The sequence below is a fragment of the Salvelinus fontinalis genome, chromosome 20, assembly GCF_029448725.1.
Source record: "Salvelinus fontinalis isolate EN_2023a chromosome 20, ASM2944872v1, whole genome shotgun sequence".
NCBI lineage: Eukaryota > Metazoa > Chordata > Actinopteri > Salmoniformes > Salmonidae > Salvelinus > Salvelinus fontinalis.
The window spans coordinates 16,304,971-16,327,956 of record NC_074684.1 but is presented as its reverse complement, the minus strand read 5'-3'; the positions used below and the strand labels follow the sequence as shown (position 1 = coordinate 16,327,956).

Genomic DNA, 22,986 nt, shown 5'->3' with positions numbered 1-22,986 from the left:
TCTCTCCACCTCAGTCCCTTTTCCACCTCGTCTCCTCAAGTGCAAGAGGAGCCACCTCGGTATACTTCCTCTTCTGGTCATGACACATTTTTAAAAAGGAAAAATGACGCTATATTTATCTCAATATTGAATCATTTATGGGTAAAAATCAAGTACCTTACTGTGATTGTTTTCAGTTAAAATGGTACTATATATATATTACTTCTTAGCAAAGAGCCCTTTCTTAAACAAGGATTTTTCTAGGACTGTCTGGGAGTGGTCTGAGTGGAGGGGAAAACTGAAAACTAGCTGTTATTGGCAGAGGTTTGGAACTCTCTTTCTTTTTGGTCTATTAACTAATTTACTGCCGGGTGATGTCACCACCAGGCAGGCCAAAACTCCATCCCACCAAAACACGCTGAAATTTCAAGCAGTCTTTTCAAACACTTACACTAAAAGAGCATTATCATAATTTTCAAAATGTCACAGTATGATTTCAAACTCAGTGTGGAAATATATATTACTGAGTTACAGTTCTTATGAGCAAATCAGTCAATTGAAACAAATTCATTAGGCCCTAATCTATGGATTTCACATGACTGGGAATACAGATATGCATTTGTTGGTCACATACAGTGCCTTCAGAAAGTATTCAGACCCCTTGACTTTTTCCACATTTTGTTACAATACAGCCTTATTCTAAAATTGCTTAAATAAATAAAAAATCCTCAGCAATCCACACACAATACCCCATAATGACAAAGTGAAGAGTTTAAAAAAATTTTTTTAATCAAATGTATTAAAAATTAAAAACAGAAATACCTAATTTACATAAGTATTCAGACCCTTTGCTATGAGACTCAAAATTGAGCTCAGGTGCATCTTGTTTCCATTGATCATCCTTGAGATGTTTCTACAACTTGATTTGAGTGCACCTGTAGTAAATTCAATTGATTGGACATGGATTTGGAAAGGCACACAGCTGTCTACAGTGGGGCAATAAAGTATTTAGTCAGCCACCAATTGTGCAAGTTCTCCCACTTAAAAAGATGAGAGAGGCCTGTAATTTTCATCATAGGTACATCATAGGTACACTTCAACTATGACAGACAAAATGAGAAAAAAATCCAGAAAATCACATTGTAGGATTTTTTATGAATTTATTTGCAAATTATGGTGGAAAATGAGTATTTGGCCACCTACAAACAAGCAAGATTTCTGGCTCTCACAGACCTGTAACTTCTTCTTTAAGAGGCTCCTCTGTCCTCTACTCGTTACCTGTATTAATGGCACCTGTTTGAACTTGTTATCAGTATAAAAGACACCTGTCCACAACCTCAAACAGTCACACTCCAAACTCCACTATGGCCAAGACCAAAGAGCTGTCAAAGGACACCAGAAACAAAATTGTAGACCAGCACCAGGCTGGGAAGACTGAATCTGCAATAGGTAAGCAGCTTGGTTTGAAGAAATCAACTGTCGGAGCAATTATTAGGAAATGGAAGACATACAAGGCCACTGATAATCTCCCTCGATCTGGGGCTCCACGCAAGATCTCACCCCGTGGGGTCAAAATGATCACAAGAACGGTGAGCAAAAATCCCAGAACCACACGGGGGGACCTAGTGAATGACCTGCAGAGAGCTGGGACCAAAGTAACAAAGCCTACCATCAGTAACACACTACGTCGCCAGGTAGAAGGACAACCATCTCTGCAGCACTCTACCAATTAGGCCTTTTTATGGTAGAGTGGCCAGACGGAAGTCACGCCGCAGTAAAAGGCACATGCCAGCATGCTTGTTGTTGTCCACAAGGCACCTAAAAACTCTCAGACCATGAGAAACAAGATTATCTCATCTGATGAAACCAAGATTGAACTCTTTGGCCTGAATGCCAAGCGTCACGCCTGGAGGAAATCTGGCACCATCCCTATGGTGTAGCATGGTGGTGTCAGCATCATGTGGTGGGGATGTTTTTCAGTTGCAGGGACTGAGAGACTAGTCAAGATCGAGGGAAAGATGAACTGAGCAAAGTACAAAATGATGAAAACCTGCTCCAGAGCGCTCACGACCTCAGACTGGGGCAAAGGTTCCCCTTTCAACAGGACAATGACCCCAAGCACACTGCCAAGACAAAGTAAAAGTGGCTTCAGGACAAATTCCTGAATGTCCTTGAGTGGCTCAGCCAGAGACTGGACAATCACTTTTTATAGCTACTGTTTACAGGCCTCTTGGGCCATATACAGCATTCCTCAATGAGTTCCTTGAATTTCTATCGGACCTTGTAGTCATGGCAGATAATATTCACATTTTTGGTGACTTTAATATTCACATGGGAAAATCTACAGACCCACTCCAAAAGGCTTTCGGAGCCATCATCGACTCAGTGGGTTTTGTCCAACATGTCTCCGGACCTACTCACTGCCACAGTCATACTCTGGACCTAGCTTAGTCCCGTGGAATAAATATTGTGGATCTTTATGTTTTTCCTCATAATCCTGGACTATCAGACCACCATTTTATTACGTTTGAAAATCGTAACAAATAATCTGCTCAGACCCCAACCAAGGACCATCAAAAGCTGTGCTATAAATTCTCGGACAACCCAAAGATGCCCTTCCAGACTCCCTCCACCTACCCAAGAACGTCAGGGTACAAAAACCGGTTAACCACCTAACTGAGGAACTCAATTTAACCTTGCGTAATACCCTAGATGCAGTCGCACCCCTAAAATCAAAAAACATTTGTCATAAGAAACTATCATCTCCCTGGTATACCGAAAATACCCGAGCTCTGAAGCAAGCTTCCAGAAAATTGGAACCGAAATGGCACTACACCAAACTGGAAGTCTTACGACTAGCTTGGAAAGACAGTACCTGTGCAGTATCAAAGACTGTCTGATCATCCTATTTTTCCAACTTAATTGAGGAGAATAAGAACAATCCAAAATGTATTTTTGATACTGTCGCAAAGCTAACTAAAAAGCAGCATTCCCCAAGAGGATGGCTTTCAGTTCAGCAGTGATAAATTAATTAACTTCTTTGATGAAAAGATCATGATCATTAGAAAGAAAATTATGGACTCCTCTTTAAATCTGGCTATTTCTCCAAAGCTCAGTTGTCCTGAGTCTGCACAACACTTCCTGGACCTAGGATCAAGGGAGACACTCAGGTTTTTAATACTATATCTCTTGACACATTGATAAAAACAGTTATGGCCTCTAGACCTTCAAGCTGCATACTGGAGCCTATTACAACTAAACTACTGAAAGAGCGGCTTCCTGTGCTTGGCCCGCCTATGTTGAACATAATAAATGGCTCCCTATCCACCGGATGTGTACCAAACTCCCTAAAAGTGGCAGTAATAAAGCCTCTCCTGAAAAAGCCAAACCTTGACCCAGAAAATACAAAATCAGCCTATATATCGAATCTCCCATTCGTCTCAAAACGTTTTGAAAAATCTGTTGCAGAGCAAATCACTGCCTTCCTGAAGACAAACAATGTATACGAAATGCTTCAGTCTGGTTTTAGACCCCCATCATAGCACTGAGACTGCAATCAAAAGGGGTAAATTACCTTTTAATGTTGTCAGACCAAGGCTCTGCATTTGTCCTCGTGCTCCTAGACCTTAGTGCTGCTTTTGATACCATCGATCACCAGATTCTTTTGGAGAGATTGGAAATCCAAATTGGTCGACACGGACTAGTTCTGGCCTGGTTTAGATCTGTCAGAAAGACATTAGTTTGTCTCTGTGGATGGTTCGTCCTCTGACAAATCAACTGTAAATTTCGGTGTTCCTCAAGGTTCCGTTATAGGACCACTATTTTTTATGTATTATTATTTAATTGAATACCCGAAACATACAATATACTTGCAGTGAAGCTGCTCAACAACTACACCATAAAAGTCATCCAACAGACTCCCATTCAGAGCGACACCTAGAAGCATCCAGGGTCAATGCCCTGCTCAAGGGCACATTGACAGTTCTCCCACCAGGCCAAAAAAACGTGAACCCAAACCCTCCAAAATCCCCCCACAGTTCCCCAATAGCTGTCCCTCAACCATTCGAGACCCCTCCCACAGAGGTCTGCCTATCCATGTGAAAGACGCTGACTCGGTCTTGACCATTAAGTCTTTATTGGAGACTCATCTCTTCAGTAGGTCCTATGATTGAGTGTAGTCTGGTCCAGGGGTGTGAAGGTGAACGGAAAGGCACTGGAGCAACGAACCGCCCTTGCTGTCTCCGCCTGGCCGGTTCCCCTCTCTCCACTGTGATTCTCTGCATCTAACCCTGGGTTGAGTCACTGACGTGATCTTCCTGTCTGGGTTGGCGCCACCCCCAACCCCTCCTGTCTCCCAACCCCTCCTGTCTCAGCCTCCAGTATTTATGCTGCAATAGTTTGTGTGTCGTGGGGCTAGTGTCAGTCTGTTATATCTGTAGTATTTCTCATGTCTTATCCAGTGTCCTGTGTGAATTTAAGTATGCTCCCTCTAATTCTCTCTCTATCTCTCTCTTTGTCGGAGGACCTGAGCCCTAGGACCATGCCTCAACACTACCTGGCCTGATGACTCCTTGCTGTCCCCAGTCCACCTGGTCGTGCTGCTGCTCCAGTTTCAACTGTTCTGCCTGCGGCTATGGAACCCTTACCTGTTCACAGGACTTGCTACCTTGTTCCGGACCTGCGGTTTTCGACTCTCTCTACCGCACCTGCTGTCTAACTCTAAATGATCTGCTATGAAAAGCCAATTGACATTTACTACTGAGGTGCTGACCTGTTACACCCTCTACAACCACAGTGATTATTATTATTTGACCCTGCTGGTCATCTATGAACATCTTGGCCATGTACTGTTATAATCTCCACCCGGCACAGCCAGAAGAGGACTGGCTACTCCTCAGAGCCTGGTTCCTCTCTAGATTTTTTCCTAGGTTCCTGCCTTTCTTGGGAGTTTTTCCTAGCCACCGTGCTTCTAAATCTGCATTGCTTGCTGTTTGGGGTTTTAGGCTGGGTTTCTGTATAGCACTTTGTGACATCGGCTGATGTAAAAAGGGCTTAATAAATACATTTGATTGATTGATTGAACTCTGTAGGAGATTCTTTTTGCAGCCAATCCCCATTCTGGGGGAGAAGAAGCTCAAAGCAGTGGCCTGCTTGTTTTCTGGGGCCTGTGTTGTTGCAGCCAATCGCAGTGACAGCCATCCCATGATGTAAGAAGGGCTTTATAAATACATTTGATTAATTGAATGATTGACTTGAACCCGATCTAACATCTCTGGAGAGACCTGAAAATAGCTGTGCAGCAACACTCCCCTTCTAATCTGACCGAGCTTGAGAGGATATGCAGAGAAGAATGGGAGAAACTCCTCAAATACAGGTGCCAAGCTTGTAGCGTCATACCCAAAAAGACTCGATTCTGTAATTGCTGCCAAAGGTTCTTCAACAAAGTACCGAGTAAAGGGTCTGAATACTTGTGTAAATGTGATATTTCATTTTTTTTATTTTTTATAAATGTGCAAAAATGTCTAAAAACCTGGTTTCACTTTGCCATTATGGGGTATTGTGTGCAAATTGATGAGGGGGGAAAAACAATATAATACATTTTAGAATAAGGCTGTAACGTCACAAAATGTGGAAAAAGTCAAGGGGTCTGAATACTTCCCAAAGGCACTGTATCTTTCAAAAAAAATGGGCCTTACAATGTGCCTCAGGTACTCATCACAGTATTTTTGTGCATTCAAATTGCTATCAATAAAATGCAATTGTGTTGGTTGTCCATAGCTTATGCCTGCCTATACCATTACCCCACCGCGGGGCACTCTGTTCACAATGTTGACATCAGAAAATCGTTTGTCCATATGACTACATACACGTGGTCTGCGGTTGTGAGGCTGGTTGGACATACTGCCAAATTCTCTAAAATGATGTTGGAGGAGGCTTATGGTAGAGCAATTAATATACAATTCTCTGGCAACAGCTCTGGTGGACATTCCTGCACACTCCCTCAAAACTTCAGTGACAAAACTGCACATTTTAGTGTGGCCTTTTATTGTCCCCAGCACAAGGTGCACCTGTGTAAGGATCATGTTGTTCAATCAGATTTTTTATATGTCACACCTGTCAGGTGGATGGATTATCTTGACAAATGAGAAATGCTCACTAACAGGGATGTAAACAAATTTGTGCACAAAATTTGAAGGAAATAAACTTTTTGTGTGTATGGAACATTTCTGGCATATTTTATTTCAGCTCATGAAACATGGGACCAACACTTTACATGTTACGTTTAGGTCGCTCAGAGCACTAGAAAACTGAGACTGGCACTACAAATGATAGAGCAGAGTGACAGTGGAAGGAAGGAGTCCGTCCATGTTGTTTGATCTTGGGCTTGCTGAGATGCTAACGAAGGGCTGAGACAGACAGGGCAGTCCAGCCGAGCGGGGAGGGGGAGGAGGCTGGGGTTTGCTGGTGGGGGTAATGGAAAGAGACTCTTTGAGGAGCCCAAATGTAGCATTTGTTCATCAGGTCGGTTAAGCCTTTGAGGAATTGCCCAAACACAGGCAAAGCTTTCCAGAGTCAAACTTCCCCCTAGCCCCTGCTCTACAAACACAGGACAGGGCAGCTCCTCTCCGGCCTCTGAGGGGAAGGATAGGGGGTGGGAGGATGTCTGTCAAACTCTGGCCTCCGCTAGCTACCTTTTTGGGACGAGGATGTAAAATGTCTCTAGGACCCTCTGATTCCACAGCAGGTAAATCACACAGCACCGGATAGAGAGGAAAAACTCGCAGTGAGATCACACACCACTGTCAAAATACTGTCCGAGCGCAAAATGACTGGAATTATGGATAATAAAGGTACACACATCCAAAAACAATAACATACAAAAAGTGGCTTTGACTCATGTCAGCATGTCAACACTAGGAGTGAAGACATGAACAGGAACCTCTCCCAACTTTCAGCGTCATGCACTCTATAACATCACCACCTCAATTTACAATATTGTCTTATTTCAGTGGGGTTTTCAACACAGGTTGTGCAAAAGTAATGCTGGACGTGGGCCCACCGTACTGCGACACAAACTCTACCTTATGGTTCCTCTCCCTCTCACCAGAGCGAGACGTGTCCAAGAACTCTTGGCAGCCCGGCATCGGTCCGGTCTCTGTGCCAACACAAATGGAGTGACTTCATCCTGTGTCATCTCACTCAGCGGCCCAAGGACAAGTGGGCTTTCTGGGGCCGGGACGGAGTGGGGAAGGCGGGGGTGTATTAGCCCCACTAATGGGACTGGTTCTAGGAGGGTTGGGGCAGAGTGGAGCGGCTGGCATCATGCTCCCTACGGAGGGGAGTACACCAGTGAGACGGGGCTTAGGCCTCCGCAGCTGCTCCCCCAGAAAAGAAAAATACAAAAATGTGTCGACATTTGAACACAAAGAGCATTTCACATCTCTCTCGTTCCCTTGTTGTTTTTTTACACGTAAAGTGCAGGCCCAGTTATTGGATCTGTTCACGGCTAAGTAATAATACTAATATACACCTTAAGGCCAGTACAGAACAGTGCATTAACCTTTCCCAGAGTGAGTGAGTAATGGCCCTCAGCCTTTTGATTTTTTTTGCTCTTGGCAGCAAACCAGCTATACGTTGTTAAGAGGGTTTTGTAAAGAATGGCAACCAATGTCAAAAGTTGGTCTGAGACTGGTCTAATTACGCTTTTACGGGCACTCTGCGCACTTTATGATTGGCTATAGGCCCAAGTGGATTTATTTACCATTCTTTCCAAGATAAACAATTTTACACAGGTGAATATCTTAAGTGGTTCCAAATAAAAACCAGTCCAGCCCTGGAGGCACACCGCTTCCCTCTTTATAGCTTCTGATGATCGCTGCCATATGCTAATGGGCTAGTGTCGCAAGTTTGATAGAACAAACCTTTACAATTCTTCCCCTAACAAGCTGAAGAATCCAACAACAGAATGACTGTATACAAGTTAGGCCCATCAAGAAATGATTATAGAATATAGACCATTTTCTCAAATGTTCTCCTGTTCTCTCTCAATCAGGATGATTTCTGTGGTGAGGGGTGAATTCATGAATGTAAACCAAAGTGTGTGTGTGTGTGTGGAGGGGGACAAGAGTAGCAGCAGAGAGACATGGGAACGCAGCAGTCACTGACACCAGCAGGCCACATGATAAATGTGAGCTTTAACAAATGTAGACTATAAATACTCACGTGTGTACTCATGACTGTCACACGTACATGTGGCCCTGATACTGTAGGTGGAGGGTGTGTTTGGAAGGAGGGGGGGAGCTCATCTAAGTCCCTATCTGTAAAAAAAAAAAAAAAATCACTCACAAAGAATGACTGTGGGAACTTTTTCTGACAGCCCATCCACTTAACACAGCATCTGAAACGCTGGTGCCCCGGGCCTCAAAACAAATAGTACAAATAGTAATAGGAAACTGATACAGTACCAGGAGCCCAGAAGAAAGAGGCCTGAGAGCTACACGTATCTCCTCACAACTCCCTGTGTTTGTGTAGAACGCCCCGACCCATCCATCCACTTCACAGCATCAGGGTACGAAGCAGACATGGACATACTTTTATATACTTCTAGTATATAGCGGACACCCCTTCAAATGAGTGGATTCGGCTATTTCAGCCACACCCATTGCTGACAGGTGTATAAAATCAAGCACACAGCCATGCTCCATAGACAAACATTGGCAGTTGAATGGCCTTATTGAAGAGCTCAGTGACTTTCAATGTGGCACCGTCATAGTTTGGTGGAGGAGGAATAATGGTCTGGGGCTGTTTTTCATGATTCGGGCTAGGCCAATTAGTTCCAGTGAAGGGAAATCTTAACGCGACAGCATTCAATGACATTTTAGATGATTCTGTGTTTCCAACTTTGTGGCAACCGTTTGGGGAAGGCCCTTTACTGTTTCAGCATGACAATGCCCTCGTGCACAAAGCAAGGTCCAAACGTAAATGGTTTGTCGAGTTCAGTGTGGAAGAACTTGACTGGCCTGCACAGAGCCCTGACCTCAACTACATCGAACAGCTTTGGGATGAACTGGAACGCCGACTGCGAGCCAGGCCTAATCGCCCAACATCAGTACCCGACTTCACTAATGCTCTTGTGGCTGAATGGAAGCAAGTCCCCGCAGCAATGTTCCAACATCTAAAGGAAAGCCTTCCCAGAAGAGTGGAGGCTGTTATAGCAGCAAAGGGGGGACCAACTCCATATTAATGCCCATGATTTTGGAATGAGATGTTCGACGAGCAGGTGTCCACACACCTATGGTCATGTAGTGTATGAGGGTATGTTTGTGTATGTAAGAGAGCATGTATATGCATACTTATAGGGGTGAAGGTCTGTTTGTCATTTTTCTTTTACATGAGAAAACAAGCTGTTATTATTATTATAAAAAGGGTGGGTACAGCTTTTTGGCATTTCCAAGAGCAAAATATAAGATCTTAAAAATGAAAACTGGAAAGCCGTCCAGTTCCTAGTCTTTATTAGACAGCTGTATATGTGCATAAATATTTATAAACAGTGAAATATGGCAGTAAAATGGATGGAGCAGGAAAAACACCCCGCCCAGAGAAAATGGGGCCTTGCTACAGAACCTGGATCAATCTCCAGCCCATTAAAAGAAGTGGGAAATTATTAGTGACAGGCTTATTGAATTACATCATGCTTTGGGTCAACAGGCCTCCCTTAAAGGCATTACAACGAGGGGGCGCTTTTTTCCTTTCGCAGGCCTGTGTCATATGTATATACACACACACACACACACACTCGCAACTACACATCCATAATCGAACACACACGCAAACACAGGGAGAATGTTAAGGAACAAGTGAAGGAGAGTGGTTCATGAACCACTGGCTGGCTGCCTGGCACAGCCGTGGGCCTGCAACCCTTTAGTACTCACTCAGCTACATACTCAGCCCATTAGTCTGCTAGAGCAGCACGACCAACACCGCTTTAACTTGACCAATTAAAACACACCCAATAGAAACCCAGAGACAGATTGCCAGCCTGTTGTTTTCCATATTGATCCTGTTTGTTTGTTTCATTCATTTCCCATTGAAGTGTTGATTCCTACTCACTCCTATTCATTCTAACCACGACTTATTGTTTGTTTGGAGTGTTGGAAGATTATCGCCAGTGATGACTGGTCTTTGCACTCTGTTCCATGATGCAAATACATAATTAATAACTTAACATTACAGTTATATCATTGGAAAAGACGGTTGCTGGAGACTTTTCTAATACCATCTACTACGCCGTGTCAAAATGTCCCTCCTGCCCCCCCCCTGTGTCAGTGGGAGAAGTGAGCATTCCCCCCCACTCTGTGTCAGTGGGAGAAGTGAGCTTTCCCAGTGTTGAGAGGCTCAGTGACCCTGGACTGGGCTCTCTCTGCCGTGGCAGCCGTAATCATGCCAGCCAGAATGATTCGGGAGTGGGGGGCCAGGCCCATTCATCCCAGCACACTATGTTTTGTTGAAGCACTTCACACCTTTGGAGGAGTAATTATGGCAGTAAATGACGAGGATTTACGAGTTACAGTAAATCACAGTGTTGATCCCATGCTTCTCTCCCTGGCCAGGGAACAGCCTTCGCACAGTGCGCCCTACGCCGGCCTGCAGTCCTCTAGGCTGTTAATGTCAGTCACAAAGGTGGCGCACGGGAGACAAAACCTACTTTAAGCCCTTTCCAATGGAACCCGGCAGAGGCCTTTAGACTGCAAAACCCCTTTTTCATTGTGTGGGCATTAAGTGAGATGTAGTACTGTACAAAGGTTTACAAGCAACTAATCTAATGTAGGATAGAAGAGTGTGGGGGAGGGGGTAGTGAGAAAGGAAATTCAGAGCGTGTCTAAAGGAAGGCTGGTAACTTGGCTTGTAAAAAAGACAAACACACACACACACACGTCAGTGTTAGAATGTCAAAGAGGGGGGTAAAAGAACAGAATAAAATGTGTGCCATAATGGAGTTGAAGTAGTTTTCCAAACAAAGGAGAGAGAGCGCTGACAGAAAGGATGTCTGATCACTTCAACAGTGTGAAGCATCTTAAATGTACGCTACCGTTCAAAAGTTCAGGGTCACTTAGAAATCTCCTTGTTTTTTTTAAAGAAAAGCACATTATTTGTCCATTAAAATAACATCAAATTGATCAGAAATACAGTGTAGACATTGTTAATGTTGTAAATGACTATTGTAGCGGGAAACGACTGATTTTTTATGGAATATCTACATAGGCATACAGAGGCCCATTATCAGCAACCATCACTCCCGTGTTCCAATGGCACGTTGTGTTAGCTAATCCAAGTTGATAATTGTAAAAGGCTAATTGATCATTAGAAAACCCTTTTGCAATTATGTTAGCACAGCTGAAAACTGTTGTTCTGATTAAAGAAGAAATAAAACTGGCCTTCTTTAGACTAGTTGAGTATCTGGAGCATCAGCATTTGTGGGTTCGATAACAGGCTCCAAATGGCCAGAAACAAAGAACTTTCTTCTGAAACTCGTCAGTCTATTCTTGTTCTGAGAAATGAAGGCTATTCCATGCGAGAAATTGCCAAGAAACTGAAGATCTCGTACATTGCTGTGTACTACTCCCTTCACAGAACAGCGCAAACTGGCTCTAACCAGAATAAAAAGAGTGGGAGGCCCCAGTGCACAACTGAGCAAGAGGACAAGTACATTAGAGTGTCTAGATTGAGAAACAGATGCCTCACAAGTCCTCAATTGGTAGCTTCATTAAATAGTCCCCGCATAACACCAGTCTCAACGTCAACAGTGAAGAGGCGACTCTGGGATGCTGGCCTTCTAGGCAGAGTTCCTCTGTCCAGTGTCTGTGTTCTTTTGCCCATCTTAATATTTTCTTCTTATTGGCCAGTCAGATATGGCTTTTTCTTTGCAACTGTTTTTCTTTGCAACTCTAGATTTTTCCATTTCTAAGTGACACCAAACCTTTGAACGGTAGTGTATGTTTAGATAAAAAGTATCCTTAGTGGCTGATCTGGGTTCTAGTGAAAAAACAGCTCTAGAAATGAGTCTTCAGCATGAGAGATTCCTTTCCCCTGAAAACACCCTCCTCCAAATTTAGCCAACGAGTTCCCCCTCTGCCAAATGTCCCTTTAGCCATGAGTTCTGATGAAAGTCTCATTCTCTCCCTGGCCGAGCCATTGTTGTGCGGCCTGCTAAATATTTACTCTTCCCAGCTTTCTGAGAGAAGGGATGAGGAGAGGGTCCCTTTGTACAGGAGGGGTCAGGGACACAGAGCTGGTCCTTCCTGGCACCAGGATCAGGCATCCTCTACTATCAATTACCCCATTTAAACCAGAGGCACAGACTCCCTTGGATAGAGACTAGGAGAGGGGAACCCCTTTGAGAGCTGTTTACATGGGACCACCAGCGGAACTGCCAAAACAACAGCCAAAATGAACTACAGGGCAGAGTATTACCTCTAGTTAAGAATAGCCTACATCGGGCCTTTGGTGAAACCTTTCTGGCAGCAAAGAACCCGACTCCTCCAATTTGCTATTGATAATCAATAAGAGAAATGAAAACTCCAATCAGTGAGCAACCAGGAGTTTCAGAGTTAGGGCCTCTGTTACTGAACAAATATACATACACTATACCTGCCTATGGTCGAGTCAGTTGTGAGGTGTCAAACCCAGATGGTTTGCTGTTCAGAATGGGGTCATTAATGAGTAGTGACTGAGCATTAGGTCAAATAATCTCCTGCTAGGGTTGAATCATTCATGAGGCGGGTATAAATGTAGAATATTCATTTGATCACCTTGTTGTTGCAGGAAATGTAAACTGGTAGTTTATTATCTTTTTTGTTGTTGTACTTCTACCCTTTTTTCTCCCCAATTTCATGATATTCAATTGGTAGTTACAGTCTTGTCCCATCGCTGCAACTCCTACGGACTTGGGAGAGGCGAAGGTCGAGAGCCATGCGTCCCCCGAAACACGACCCTGCCAAGCCGCACTGCTTCTTGACACACCGCTCACTTAACCCAGAAGCCAGGCGCACCAATGTGTCAGAGGAAACAACAAGCCTCCAAAACCCTACTCAATAAATTGGATGCAGTCTATCACAGTGCCATCCGTTTTGTCACCAAAGCCCCATATACTACCCACCACTGCGACCTGTACACTCTCGTTGGCTGGCCCTCGCTTCATACTCGTCGTCAAACCCACTGGCTCCAGGTCATCTACAAGACCCTGCTAGGAAAAGTCCCCCCTTATCTCAGCTCGCTGGTCACCATAGCAGCACCTACCTGTAGCACGCGCTCCAGCAGGTATATCTCTCTGGTCACCCCCAAAACCAATTCTTCCTTTGGCCGCCTCTCCTTCCAGTTCTCTGCTGCCAATGACTGGAACGAACTACAAAAATCTCTGAAACTGGAAACACTTATCTCCCTCACTAGCTTTAAGCACCAGCTGTCAGAGCAGCTCATAGATTACTGCACCTGTACATAGCCCATCTATAATTTAGCCCAAACAACTACCTCTTTACCTACTGTATTTATTTATTTATTTTGCTCCTTTGCACCCCATTATTTCTATCTCTACTATCTCTACTTTTTTTCTTTTTTATACTTGCTATATTGTATTTACTTCGCCAGCATGGCCTTTTTATATTTTTATTTATTTATATATATATTTTGTTTGCCTTCACCTCCCTTATCTCACCTCACTTGCTCATATTGTATATAGACTTATTTTTCACTGTATTATTGACTGTATGTTTGTTTTACTGCATGTGTAACTATATGTTGTTGTATGTGTCGAACTGCTTTGCTTTATCTTGGCCAGGTCGCAATTGTAAATGAGAACGTGTTCTCAATTTGCCTACCTGGTTAAATAAAGGTGAAATAAAAAAATAAAAAATAAAAATGTCAGCTTTCAGGCGCGATGCGACAAGGAAATCCCGACCGGCCAAACCCTCCCCTAACCCGGGCGTTTCTCAGCCAACTGTGCGCCGCCTCATGGTTCTCCCGGTCACGGACGGCTGTGACACAGTCTGGGATCGAACCCATTGCTGTAGTGACTCCTCAAGCACTGCGATGCAGTGCCTTAGACCGCTGAACCACTGGGGAGGTGTATTCAAGGTTTTAAAGGGCTTCTAAAGGTTGTCATTTATAATGTCAGACTTGATTTCCCCAAACTAAAAATGCATCAACTCCTACAAAAATGGCCATTAATTATAATCCACACAATAATTCACATTTCCTGTTGCTGCAGGATTATTTTCCTGCTGTGAGAGAAATTTCAATCCTACACCTGTATTCTTTGTGGATTTCAATGTGTCAAAGCAGAGAGGAGCTTTCTCAATACATTCATCTACAAGTGCATTGAGGAAAGTATCAAAATTGACAGATAATAAACTTTAAGTAGCCTAATACAACATTTTCCTCCAAAGCTGCCACAAATGAGCACTAACAAACTGCTCATCCCTCAGGTCGTTGCCAAAAGGATTCTTCATCGCTGGCCACAAAAGTGCTTGAGGGCTTAGTACTGTAGATAAACATTTCAACCCCTTCATTAAGGTAATAAACCAGTGTATTACCTGAGGCCTTAGATGATGGAGCCGTTTACAATGCTAAATGATCAAAGCCGTTCCTCGCCGAGACTGCTGGCTTGCCAGAATGTTGCACTTTATAATCAGTGCCTCTCTTCACAGTCAGACGAGACGGTCAACACAGCTGCTAGATTCCCTCGCAGGCGGCAGTCATATTTTGACTCGGCGAGCTGCACCGCAACCCCCACCTACGTACACCCCCAACCCAGTCCCCTCCAGTTTTGTCTTATGTGGACCTTATTAAGAGCAGAATCATTGCAGCTGTGCAGGAAAGGTGTAAAGCATGCAGCTTTGCTCTGAATCAACACCAGACTCTGACATTACAAAACAAGCCAACAAAGCAGACCCAGCTGCTCCATTCTGTTCCTCTCCACATTTCATACATGCACAGTCAGATATTGGACCTCAACACACACACTGGCACCCACGCACATGCACAAAAACATACACCTGTTTATTTATCTGATCGATTTTTATGCAACAAAGCGACAGTCAAAGAGAAGGAAAGTGGTCAGTCTGGTCTTCAACTTGACTTTAGGAACACCTTGCAAAATGTAAGTTGTCGTCTTTTTGGCATGGCTCTGTGTGTGCGCGCGTCAAGTCAGGTTCAGTAGGGCATTCTGCGTGAGCTGTAGGTAAACAGATTCACCTTGTGCTTCTCACTGACCCAGTTGTAGCAAGAGCAGGGGAAAAAACTGTGTTTGACTTATACTGAGAGCCTGTCTGGGCACGCCAAGCAGAGAGGAATGGGAAAGGGGGAGAGGGTATGATAGAAAACAGAGTGTATTCACTGTGAAAAATATACTCAGAGTTTGATTACATGAAAGTTGCCATCATTATAGTTCAACAGCTCTTTGAAGACAAAGTACTGGTAACTATTAGTATTTTTTTTTTTATATATATATATATAAATTAAATGTCAAGAAAAAAGTACTGGATGTACTTGGTTGTGAGGAATTAGGCCAATATCTTGTTCATCAGTCAAATCTTGGTGTGTTGCAAAGTAAATTGTTATGCTTGTTATATAAGAAGAAAGAGAAAACTAGGTAAAATACTTACCAGGGGAGTGATATTGTCCAACGTAGTGATGCTGTTCATGCGTTCCGATTGGAAAGGGATTCACAATGGGGTAAACTGTAAGAGAGACAAAAATAACTAAATTAAACAACAAAATAACTTTGGGGTTTTTTCTTTGGGAAAAGTGAGGGTCTTGAAGCAAAACTTGATGGAAGTTTCACTCTGGCAATCTCATCAGGCTGAAGAGTTGCTGGCTCTCTATGGTGATATAATGTACCTTTTGAACTTGATGACACGGCATGTTTTATGACTCCCCAAGCAAAGCCAGCCCTGAGCCAGTGTATGCAGCAGACTTTATAAAGAAGAACAACCAGTAAACATGCTTGAACTTCAGCCTCAAATAGGCTACCTTTCCAACAAAAACCTACAACGACAATTAGGCTACTCCGAAAAATGGTGCTAGTAAACAGCTTCATCAGTTTTTAATAGGCCTCAAAAAGCTCTCCTCCTCAAAAGAAAAGGAGAACTCCACACAGAAAATACCTACAAATACTGATTCAAAACATCTCCCAACTCGCAGGCCTGGAAAACAAAAAGTGAGGAAAATCACTTTAATTGGGGGAGAAGGGGAAAGGAGAAGTGACATGTTTCCTGGGAGTTTCAAAAGAGCCTCTCATCGGGAGGCTCTCAAGCTAATGGCTGTTGCCTGCTCAACCACCTTGACCCCCGAGAGGAAGGGTCACAGCAGCCCTGCCGCTCTTGCCCCATTAATAAGGTCACAGGAGGACACTGTGAAAATTAGACACCGTCAGCAGCAGGGCTGTGGAGCCTTTTTCAAAACAGCCAGGCCCAATGACCAGCTTCCCAACAGCACAACGCTCCACCAAGAGGGGTTTGGTGGTAGGAAGGGGGGGAGAAGAGGACAGGAAGATATTCCTCCCCTTCCCTCCCTTGACCAAGACAACAACTACTATGTGACCGGGAAGGAGAAGTCCTGGTACCACCGACTGAACAGACTGCTATTGAAAGCCAACATATGGTCCACATCACCAATTACCAAGGTGTGCGGAGATAGCCACATGAAGATGAAGAAAACAGCAGCCAGTGATGGAGAAAAATGTGGACGGATGAGAGTTTTTTGGTAAATTGGTGTAACAGCTTTAGGTCACATGGATATTACCATAATGGACAGAAATGGGTTTGCAGTCTTCAAGATCCTCAGATCGGTAATTCACCCGGCAAGCTTCAGTCCAAACTGTAGAACTGGTTAATCAATCAAAGCTCCTGAACTTCTCTCTGACATAGGCCTAGGTCTCCATTCACCACAACATGACGCAAGCTTTCAATTCCATAATCCAATTGAGTTGTTCAACATGACTTTTTTATAGAGACCACTTACATATTCTAGTAATGGGGGGGGGGGCATTATTATAATTCAGGACATTATTGTTGACATATTGTATCATTTTGACAATATCTCAATTACATTTTTGTGCTAGTTGGCTGTACCTGCACCAATATTACTGTATTTTTCCTTCATAGCTTGTAATCTATCTTCTTTATAAATAATGAGCCAACATGTTCTCATTTTCAGCACTTCTATTTCCAAGACTGATCAAAACCTTTTTGTAATGTCTCTCTTGTCCCTCTGCAGCAGACAGGTGAGCAATATGTTTGGAACATCAAATTGCAATATAAATCACAGTATTGAATCGCAATACATATCGTATCGGCACCTAAGTTTTGTGATATCATATCGTGAGGCTCCCGGCAATTCCCAGCCCTGCTATGTAGCCTGCATGTTCTATGCATGTTACCATTTACAACACACAAACCATATGGTCTGTATTAGGAGGAGGGGTAAGGAACATCATTAGCATTTGACAAGGAAATAAATCTAGCTTTGCATCACAAGAAGACAAGCCAAGGTACTAACAAACACACTAGTCTGCCGAACAACTAAGATTGTCACTTTTTTAAGGATAGTAAGAAAACATGCATTTTCTTTACAATTCCAGTAGAATAGCAACAGTTGGTTCTTGCGGCGACACTAATAAACAAATACATTTCCCTCTGGATTAGAGTTGGTCTCTGTTGTTTACAAAAATGTGTCTAAGATCTTTGAGGGGAAAACCCTTCCATACTAATTTAGATGAAGTCCTAAACACAGGCCCAATTAATTCACATACATCCTGCTCAGAAATGATTTTAATCTCCCCCTGCCTGGCCACTGGACGGCAGATTCCCAGCATGGTGTTAGCCAATTACTCCAATGAGGCTTGGCTTGAGTCACAGTCACCACTAATTTCCAAAGGAGTCACTCTAATTTATCGGGCAAGTTCAAAACCATGAAATCTCCTGTATACAAATCTTCTTCTGAGAAGATGCATTTGAGGAATTATTCTCTGATGATTATTTAAATAATGAAAAATGGACATTAAGACAACTAGTGTTCTTCACATTTGAGCTCAGTTCGAGGAAATCATCCTCCTAAAGGGATAATCCACCTCCAAACCACTAATTTCTATGATTAACAGTGTTAAACAGTGTTAAATAACACTAATATGCGAAAACAATATTTTTTGTGAACAAAGGTTTATTTCTTTTGTCAATAACAAGGTTGGTAGTAACGTGAAAATTGTTGTGGAAATCTGTTGCAGCTCAAGTCGACTACAAAACCCACAATGCAATGCTCTCAGTCTGGGCTGGCTAAGTAGCGAGCTAGCTATATAGCAAACGTAGCTACACACAATTATACCAAAGTCAATGTCAGCATATGAAGTAGCTAGCTGTAAAATCGCCTAAACAAACTACATTATCAATTTAGGAGTCTAACTCTCTGAGTTCAATTTGCAGTTTGCCCTTGACCAGAGCGAGTGAAGAGTACATTGCTATGGCAACAACAGCCCTTTCCCATGTTTCCCACAGACACACAGGGAGCATTGTGAGATGGTATTTGAAGGCGAAACAGAGTTGAATAATTTGTTACAGTTTAGAAGAGCACATCTAAGAAAAATATAAACTTTCAAGACGATATATAACGAACCAAAAAATTCAAAAGCCACAAAAAGCTTATTTCTCTCCAATTTTGTGCACAAATTTGTTTACATCCCTATTACTGAGCATTTCTCCTTCGCCAAGACAACCCATCCACCTGACAGGTGTGGCATATCAAGAAGCTGATTAAACACCATGATTATTAAACAGGTGCACCTTGTGCTGGAGACAAAAGGCCACTTTAAAATGTGCAGTTGTTTCATACAACACAATGCCACAGAAGTCTCAAGTTTTGGGGAAGTTTGCAATTGGCATGCTGACTGCAGGAATGTTCACCATAGCTGTTGCCAGAGAATTGAATGTTCATTTTTCTACCAACGTCGTTTTAGAGAATATGGCTGTACATCCAACTGGCCTCACAACGGCAGACCACGTGTAACCACACCAGCCCAGGGCCTCCACATCCAAATTCTGCACCTGCAGAATCGTCTGAGAACAGCCACCCGGGAAAGCTGATGAAACTGAGGAGTAATAAAGCCCTTTTGTGGGGGGAAACTAATTCTGATTGGCTGGGTCTGGCTCCCCAGTGGGTGGACCTGGCTCCCAAATAGGTGGGCCTATGCCCTCCCAGGCACACCCATGGCTGTGTCCCTGCCCAGTCATGTGAAATTCATAGATTAGGGCCTAAAGAATGTATTTCAATTATCTTATACGAAGTGTAACTCAGTAAAATCATTGAAATCGTTGCATGTTGCGTTTAGATTTTTGTTCAGTAATGGGTAAGTATTCGGACCCATTGACTTTTTCCACATTTTGTTACGTTACAGCCTTATTATAAAATAGCTTAAATAGTTTTTTCCTCATCAACCTACACACAGTACCCCATAATGACAAAGCAAAAACAGGTTTTTAGATTTTTTTTCAAATGTATTAACAATTTAAAAGTTTAAAATTTATAAAAATCACATTTACATACAGTTGAAGTCGGAAGTTTCCATACACCTTAGCCAAATACATTTAAACTCAGTTTTTCACAATTCCTGACATTTAGTCGTAGTTAAAATTCCATCTTAGGTCACCACTTTATTTTAAGAATGTGACATGTCAGAATAATAGTAGAGAGAATTATTTATTTCAGCTTTTATTTCTTTCATCACATTCCCAGTGGGTCAGAAGTTTACATACACTCAATTAGTATATGGTAGCATTGCCTTTAAATTATTTAACTTGTCAAACGTTTCGGGTAGCCTTCCACAAGCTTCCCACAATAAGTTGGGTGAATTTTGGCCCATTCCTCCTGACAGAGCTGGTGTAACTGAGTCATGTTTGTAGGCCTCCTTGCTAGCACACGCTTTTTCAGTTCTGTCCACACATTTTCTATAGGATTGAGGTCAGGGCTTTGTGATGGCCACTCTAATACCTTGACTTTGTTGTCCTTAAGCCATTTTGCTACAACTTTGGAAGTATGCTTGGGGTCATTGTCCATTTGGAAGACCCATTTGCAACCAAGCTTAACTTCCTGACTGATGTCTTGAGATGTTGCTTCAATATATCCACATAATTTTCCTCCCTCATGATGCCATCTATTTTAAGAAGTGCACCAGTCCCTCCTGCAGCAAAGCACCCCCACAACATGATGATGCCACCCCCGTGCTTCAAGGTTGGGATGGTGTTCTTCGACTTGCAAGCATCCACCTTTTTCCTCCAAACATAACGATGGTCATTATGGCCAAACAATTATATAGTGGATATAGATACTTTTGTACCCGTTTCCTCCAGCATCTTCACTAGGTCCTTTGCTGTTGTTCTGGGATTGATTTGCGTTTTTCGCACCAAAGTACATTAATCTCTAAGAGACAGAACGGGTCTCCTTCCTGAGCGGTATGATGGCTGCGTGGTCCCATGGTGTTTATACTTGCGCACTATCGTTTGTACAGATGAACGTGGTACCTTAAGGTGTTTGGAAATTGCTCCCAAGGATGAACCAGACCTATGGAGGTCTACAATTTTCTTTCTGAGGTCTTGGCTGGTTTCTTTTAATTTCCCCATGATGTCAAGCAAAGAGGCACTGAGTTTGAAGGTAGGCCTTGAAATACATCCACAGGTACACCTCCAATTGACTCAAATGATGTCAATTAGCCTATCAGAAGCTTCTAAAGCCATGACATCATTTTAGGGAATTTTCCAAGCTGTTTATAGGCATGGTCAACATAGTGTAACTAAACTTCTGACCCACTGGAATTGTTATACAGTGAATTATAAGTGAAATAATCTGTTTGTAAACAATTGTTGGAAAAATGACTTGTGTCATGCACAAAGTAGATGTTCTAACGGACTTGCCAAAACGATAGTTTGTTAACAAGAAATTTGTGGAGTGGTTGAAAAACTAGTTTTAATGACTCCAACCTAAGTGTATGTAAACTTCTGACTTCAACTGTAAGTATTCAGACACTTTACTCCATACTTTGTTGAAGCACCGTTGGCAGCAAATACAGCCTCGAGTCTTCTTGGGTATGACGCTACAAGCTTGGCACACCTGTATCTGGGGAGTTTCTCCCATTCTTCTCTGCAAATCCTCTCAAGCTCTGTCAGGTTGGATGGGGAGCGCTACTGCACAGCTATTTTCAGGTCTCGGAGCTCTACGGATAATTCCTTTGACCACATGGCTTGGTTTTTGCTCTGACATGCACTGTCAACTGTGGGACTTTAGATAAACAGGTGTGTGCCTTTACAAATCATGTCCAATCAATTGAAATTACCACAAGTGGACTCCAATCAAGTTGTGGAAACATCAAGAATGATCAATGGAAACAGGATGCACCTGATCTCAATTTCGAGTCTAATAGCGAAGGGTCTGAATACTTAAGTAAATAAGGTATTTTGTAAAAACATGATTTCGCTTTGTTATTATGGGGTATTGTGTATAGATTTATGAGGATTTTTTTTATTTAATCAATTTTAGAATAAGGCTGTAACGTAACAAAATGTGGAAAAAGTCAAGGGGTCTGAATACTTTCTGAATGCACAGTAAATGGATGGATGTGTTATATACAAGTATGCCCATGCTATCTATTGGCTGATTCGGTGATCTGGAATGCAGGCAATTTTTTTTTAAAGCATATTGAAATAGGAGTGTGTAATCCCCGATCTCCAGCGACGAGAACCATGTAGCTATGACGTATCCTACACAATTTCCTGATTTCACAGATGGACCACTTCGAAGTTAAATCCTGGGAAAATGTGTATTTTACCTACTGATAGAACAAGCTTTCATCAAATTGACAGTTTCATGATATTTATTTCTGGGGGTGGATTATCCCTTTAAGCTGAGCAAAAAAAGGCTGTTGATTTAGCAACAAAACCATGGCCCAAAGTATTTACTTTTGCGATGACAACACAAGGGCAGGAATTCGGGCAGTGCCTGTGTATCGCAGGGTCATTTCCTTTGAGTGAAGAGCATCCTCAGACACCAGTGTGTCTCTTTTATTCCCGTGCCTTAGGGTCTGATAGGATCCTCTGGCCATGTTTAACACAGGCATTCCTCCGACTCATTCACACACACATCCCAGGGCCGCATTTCTCAACCATTGCCTTGGAAACAAAATCCTAAGAGGAAAGAAGATAGAAAAATAACAAATGACCAGTTTGCTGAAGGAGAGAGAAGGGGGGGGGCACTCTTCAGCAGGACTTCAAAACAAGCAATGACATGAGAAAACTGTTCCCTTCTGAATCATAAGTGTTGCTTTACATTTTACATTGGAGTTTCCAATGGTCTGAATAGATTTCAAAGATAAAGAACCCTTTGTTTTTAGTTTGAAGAAGATTCAGTATTTGGTCTCTTCCACCACTGAGTAAAGGTAGGCCCATATAAACTCTCGAATGCCTTTGTGGAAGAGGTGGACTACTTTTGAGGAAATGGTTATTCCATTTTTGCTTTTAAAAAGCGTTCTACCATTTTGTTTTACATCTGAGAAATTAGTCATAGCCATTTGGATTCCTGCTGGCTTACTGTCTTATTCTATTCAACATGGATGTCTCTCCCAATTGTACTGGATCAAAAGTTAAAACGATGTTCCTTTCAAGTTGAAAGAAAACGCCAAAAGCCAAAGCACCCTCTATAGGTTCAACTAAACTGAGCGAAAACCAGGCAGGCAGTCGAGAGAGAATGTCTCCTATACAATTACATGTATTTATTACGTTTATTTGGAACAGTGACAATGTACAGCAAAACATAATCTCGTAAGTGAGAAGTGATGCACTGCACCAGATTTAGTTTACAGCTAATTTACATCTGCAGTCCCCGATCTACGTCAAGAATTACTCTAGCACTTTGCTTCCTCCTCGCCATTCACTGATCTTTTCACCGAGTATGCTATGCTGCGAATTTACATGC

General features: G+C 42.7%; 1 protein-coding gene across 2 annotated transcripts in view; it reads right to left on the bottom strand.

Moving 5' to 3' along the window:
• LOC129817393 (protein dispatched homolog 1-like) overlaps positions 1–22,986 on the bottom strand; it is a 72,637-nt gene that overhangs the window by 29,826 nt on the left and 19,825 nt on the right. Inside the window, exon 2 of one of the 2 annotated variants that reach the window (XM_055872576.1) lies at positions 15,639–15,713. The gene's annotated coding sequence lies outside the window, so the exon portion shown is untranslated. Of the gene's footprint in view, positions 1–8,202; positions 8,788–15,638; positions 15,714–22,986 lie in introns of those variants that run through there. The other variant, XM_055872578.1, reaches the window with a different exon arrangement.